Source organism: Salvelinus fontinalis, chromosome 23, assembly GCF_029448725.1.
Source record: "Salvelinus fontinalis isolate EN_2023a chromosome 23, ASM2944872v1, whole genome shotgun sequence".
Classification (NCBI taxonomy): Eukaryota; Metazoa; Chordata; class Actinopteri; order Salmoniformes; family Salmonidae; genus Salvelinus; species Salvelinus fontinalis.
This window is the reverse complement of record NC_074687.1, coordinates 28,853,010-28,858,572: the sequence shown is the minus strand read 5'-3', so window position 1 is coordinate 28,858,572 and position 5,563 is coordinate 28,853,010. Positions and strand designations below refer to the sequence as shown.

Genomic DNA, 5,563 nt, shown 5'->3' with positions numbered 1-5,563 from the left:
AGTTGGCATTTCCACATGGCAAGAGGACAGCTTTCCACCAAAAGACGATTACTCCCAAGAAAGGATCCTTTGCCCAAGATACTGATGGAAGAACAGCTCATAGTAGGACATTTTTATTATGATAAATCGTGTTTCTGTCGAAACATTTTAGTGGCTTAGGACGCCATGTTTTGACGTAGCTTCGCTTGGCGCAAACTGTATTGAAAAGTAAGGATAAATTAAAAAATGTAATTCCGCAATTGTATTAAGAATTAAATTGTCTATCAATCCCTGTCCACCCTATATTTTTTAGTCACGTTTATGAGTATTTATGTATAAGAGTAGATCACTGTCTAAGTGGCGCAAGGACATTTTCTGACCAGCTGAGCTACATTTCACATTGTCTAACCATGATTTTGGTGGCTAAATATAAACGTTTTCGATCAAACTCTATATGGATTGTGTAATATGATGTTACAGGAGTGTCATCTGAAGAATTCTGAGAAGGTTAGTGAAAAAATTAATATATTTTTGGCGATGTTGACGTTATCGCTCACTTGGGCTAGAATCAATGCTGGGCTGCTATGTGCTATATGCTATGCTAATATAACGATTTATTGTGTTTTCGCTGTAAGACACTTAGAAAATCTGAAATATTGTCTGTATTCACAGGATCTGTGTCTTTCCGCAAGCGGCACGCTGATCCTAGACAGGTTAATAGACAGAGGCTAAAGGGTCTATAGGGACTCCTCTCCTCTCTCACTCAGGGCAAATTCAGGCTCATCAGTTGGTCTGGACAGCATGGACCTTAGCAGGGGCGGCAGCGTGGGATTCTGCTGTTTGTACTATCACCTGAGGGAAAGACCTGGGAAGTCCAATGAAACTATCTCCTAAACTGTTTCACTATATTTAGACACCGTAAAAGGTGATTACATTGAAGGATTGGGAATGGGATAATTTTGCCATAGAGAGCGCAATATCATGTAGCCATGTATTGAATTGAAATGCTTGCATTTTTTAACCCAAATTGTTCATGTATACAGTGGGTAGCCATAGACAGTAGGCCTATGTATTGAGTTGAAATGATAGAGGTTTTATACTGAATTGTTTACGTACACAGTGGTTTGTTAGAGAGGGTAATGTAAATTCCCTGTTTTATATATGGAGTCATGTAGGGCATAATGAGATGTACATTGCCTTCAGAAAATAGTCATACCGCTTGACTTATTTCACATTTTGTTGCGTTACAGCCTGAATTCAAAACTGATTAAATAAATCTCACCCATCACCTACACACAATATCCCAAAATGCAAAAACATTGACAATGAAATTTGGAATATCTCATTTACATAGGTATTCACACCTCTGGGTCAATAGTTAGAATGCACTGATTGTCTGAAATGGTTCCAACAAGTATTTTCTTGTAGTCCTTCTTGGTAGTTGTCCGGTATCCAGTGACTTGTTGTATAGTCCTGAACAGAACTATAGAGTTGACTTTTGTTCCATTCACTCTTGAAGAGACTTATTTGAAGATAGGCTAGCCAGCCATATCGATGGTTTGAGTAGCGTAACAGGATGGACATACTTAAATTCGCTTACGAAGATACTTTACTTAGGACAGCTAATCAGCTGTACCAATGATTTTCCGGTAGGTGAGTTTATCGTCTCCACCTCGTGTTGAGATTCAAAGATCAAACCACTTTAAACGTGCAGCTGCAGCTTCACGCTTTTCTCGTCTAATGTGTTTTTGTCTTAACCCATCATTTTATATGGATTGCTCGAAATGGGCAGTTCTGGCCGGCTGACATACTCTCTGACCTCACTTCCGGGCGGTGACTACTCACTGAGCAAAGTTTATGGAAAACAATTATCTCGTATAGCTTTTCAAATCACATCCCTCTCTTAACAAAAACACATTAATCTTTTTTTATATTACATGCACAACGCATAGTATGGAGACTTTGTATATGTATTGGGTATACTTTCCAAGTTGCAGTATTTCCTTTATAACATTTTGACATAATGACATCACAAAATGACAAACCCAATGACATTAGTGTTCTATAGATCGCCTCTGGCCATTCCCAATGTTCCATGTTAGAAATATTGTTCCAGTATTCGCTTTTGAATGTGTTAGAGTTTCAGCGGGAAAAAATCTGTTGAAAGAAAGACATTCCTTTGGTGAATCTTGAGAGCGCAGACCTGAATCTTCTCCCTTGATTTATTGAAGTTATTCTTATTGAAGTTATTCATTGCAAACCTGATCAGACCTATTTGGATTCTCGTGGACAGTCATGACACTGGGTGTATTGATACAACATCCAAAGTGTAATTAATAACTTCACCATGCTGAAAGGGATATTCAGTATCTGCTTTAAAAAAAAAGAAATCTACCAATAGGTCTCCTTCTTTGCAAGGCATTGGAAAACCTCCCTCGTCTTTGTGGTTGAGTCTGTGTTTGAAATGCACTGCTCAACTGAGGGACCATACATATAATTGTATGTGTGGGTTACAGAGATGAGGTAATCATTCAAAAATCATGTTAAACTTGTTAAGCAAATGTTTACTACTGAACTTATTTAGGCTTGCCATAACAAAGGGAGGATTTTGAATACTTTTTGACTCAAGACATTTCAGCTTTTGAATGTTTATTAATTTGTCAACTTTTTGAAAAACATAATTCCAATTTGACATTATGTCACACCGTGATCTGTTTCACCTGTTTTGTGATTGTCTCCACCCCCCTCCATTTATACCTGTAGTCTCTGTTGCCAGTACTTCTTGTTTGTCAAGCCAACCAGCGTTTTTGTGTCAGCTCCTGCTTTTCCCCAGTCTCTCTTTTCTCGCTCCTGGTTTTTGACCCTTGCCTGTCCAGACCCTGTACCCACCCGCCTGACGACTCTGCCTGACCCTGACCCTGCCTGCCGTCCTGTAACTTTGCCCTTGTTGCTGTAATAAACATTGTTACTTCGACACAGAATGCATCTAGGTCTTAGCTTGATACCTGATACATTATGGGGTATTGTGTGAAGGCCAGTGACACAAAATCTCTATTTAATCCATTTGAAAACCAGGCTGTAACACAAGAAAATATGGAAAAAAGGGTGTGAATACTTTTTGAAGGAACTATAGATAGGCCACCACATACAGACCTAATAAATATGAATTACTGTGTAATTTAAGAAAGCCTCTGTAATGATTGTTCTGAGTAACAATACAGAGGTACACTATGTATACGATACACTATGTATTTATTTATTTATTGCATCAGATGGAAAAATCTCAAGTTGATATAATCAAGTAAAGCAATGGTGAAAATTGCATTTTTATAATTACATTTACAACCCACATGCACAAAGAAATGAAGGAGGTGGGGTGGTTCTGCTAAATTAAGCAGTGGCGGAATTTCCAGAGTTATTCATATAAAGTTGCACAGCTGGAAACCTTTTCTCTGAACAGTGTGTGCAGCATAATTTGCGAAAGGCCACATCTATAGGACCCCTGCTACTTAATGATTTAATTTATTTGACGAAGCCATCCGGGCCCATGTACTGAACATGCTGACTGGGGGATAATTTAATCAGGGCAAAGGCTGCATGTGATTGTGTGCACTCAATATTATCGGATGGTACCATCCTTCCACAGGGATCTTACTCTGATATGACCTTGAAATTACTACAAGTTATTAAAGCAGTTCAGTGCCTTCTCTATCTCTTTTTAGTTTTTTTGTTGATAAGAACATACACTACACTTGATCTTAGCCAAAAGGCAGAAAAGAGATGCCTTCTCTCTTTGCATGTAAAGCACCTAAAATCTGAAACTTGGTAACATTTATGTAATTTGGCATTAATAATAAAGATTTAGTAAATGGTGTAGTCCTTGGATGAAAGGAACAGGTGCTTCTATGAGACAGGTAATGTAATTACTGTACCAGTACAACTGAAGTTTATGGACTTTCCCTGTAGCACTGACATACCATTATGAAACACCTATCCCAAGATACTCTGTCCAGTGGTAGGCTCACTCTCCTCTGCCTATAAGTTAAAGTTCTGTCCACGTCAAAGTACGCTGCTCTGAACAATGGCAGATGACGGGTGGAATCTGATCGCTGTAACAGGGCAACTCATGATAACAGCAAGCCTTCCCAAGTTGCTAGAGAGCAAATTATATATATTTTTAAACACTCCAGGCCTTGAACGTCTAAAACTAGATAAAAAAGTATGACACATTTACAATGAACCTATACATTTTCAAATAACTGCCCTTTTTCTGGCCCGCAAATTGCTCTTGACGAACAAATAGGTCAGAAACAAATGTGTGGCACTCCACTGAATATTGAAATTCTGATGTGGCCCTCGAGCCAAAATAATTGCCCAACCCTGCATGTTGCTCTAAACAATGACAGAGGATGGATGGAATCTGATTGCTGTAACAGTGCAACTCATGATAATGGAAAGCCTTCCTAGGCTCTACAGGGCTTCCTCTGAGCACTGAGACCATTACGAAACACCTGTCCCTGGGGATTCAGTCCAGCAGTAGGCTTACTCTTCTCTCGTCTCTATAGACTGGAGTTCTGTTAACGCCTCCCTCTTAGAGAAGGCTCTGTTGATGGAGAGGGAGGGTATGCACCAAGCCGCAGCAACTTTCACCATGTGAACAAGCATACATTACAGTATGACAAATGAACCCCAGCTGTTGTGGTATAGAAATGCCGTTCTCATTCAGGCATCTGTGGCTGTATGTGTGTGTGTGTGTGGGGGGGGGGGGGGGGGGGTGCATGAATCAGCAGGCCTCTGGAAGAGCTCCAGGTCCAAGTTGGCCTCCGAGGGATGGGAGGATCAGGAAGGACAGACAGGATGAGGAAAACTGAACTACTTCCCCTGGGTGTTTCAGTTGTTTCATTTCCTTTATATTTAGGATGTAGTCACTTGTGTTGATTTGTGAGTTAGTCCACCAATTGCCTCACTTTTTTTATCTATCTCCCTATAGTTGTCCCCTTTGCCGCAAAACAAACATTATCAATAAAGTGACAAATAATCAAATTCATATTGAATTCTAGCATTGGTTTTTAACTAAGTTTCTGTCTTTGAATACTTATTTGTCATAGTTTAATTCAATTGTTTGATTAGTAACCCAAATGAGATGGGACTGATGGTGGCCTATTAAACCCAGCATTCCTGATGTTGTTGCTGTGTGAATGACAGAATCACAGTGTCATGGAAAGGGAGGCAGAAATACATCTGACAGACAGCTCCTTTTGGGAGTCTCACTCTATATTGGGGCCACCAGGCAGGCCTTCCTGCAGCTCTTTAGTCTCAGCCATTAGTGGGACATGCTCATAACCATCATCACATTAGTCCTGCTGCCATACAGGGATTAATAGGACCGGTGTTGATTGAAGGAGCCCAGTGTGTGCAGCCAGGAACAACTGGAAAGAGATGCAGAAAGATCACTAGATGGGTTTTGGATGGAAATAATTGACAGATATTAAATGTTTTTCTGGTTGTATTTTGAAGATTTAGGCTATTACAGGAGACCAAACCTTGTTGGTGGCTTATGTGCTTTAATTTGCTTCGTGAGTAA

General features: G+C 39.8%; 1 pseudogene; it reads right to left on the bottom strand.

Annotated features, from left to right (window-relative positions):
• Positions 1 to 3,622: 3,622 nt before the first annotated feature.
• LOC129821624 (U2 spliceosomal RNA) lies at positions 3,623 to 3,761 on the bottom strand (annotated as a pseudogene).
• Positions 3,762 to 5,563: the final 1,802 nt, after the last annotated feature.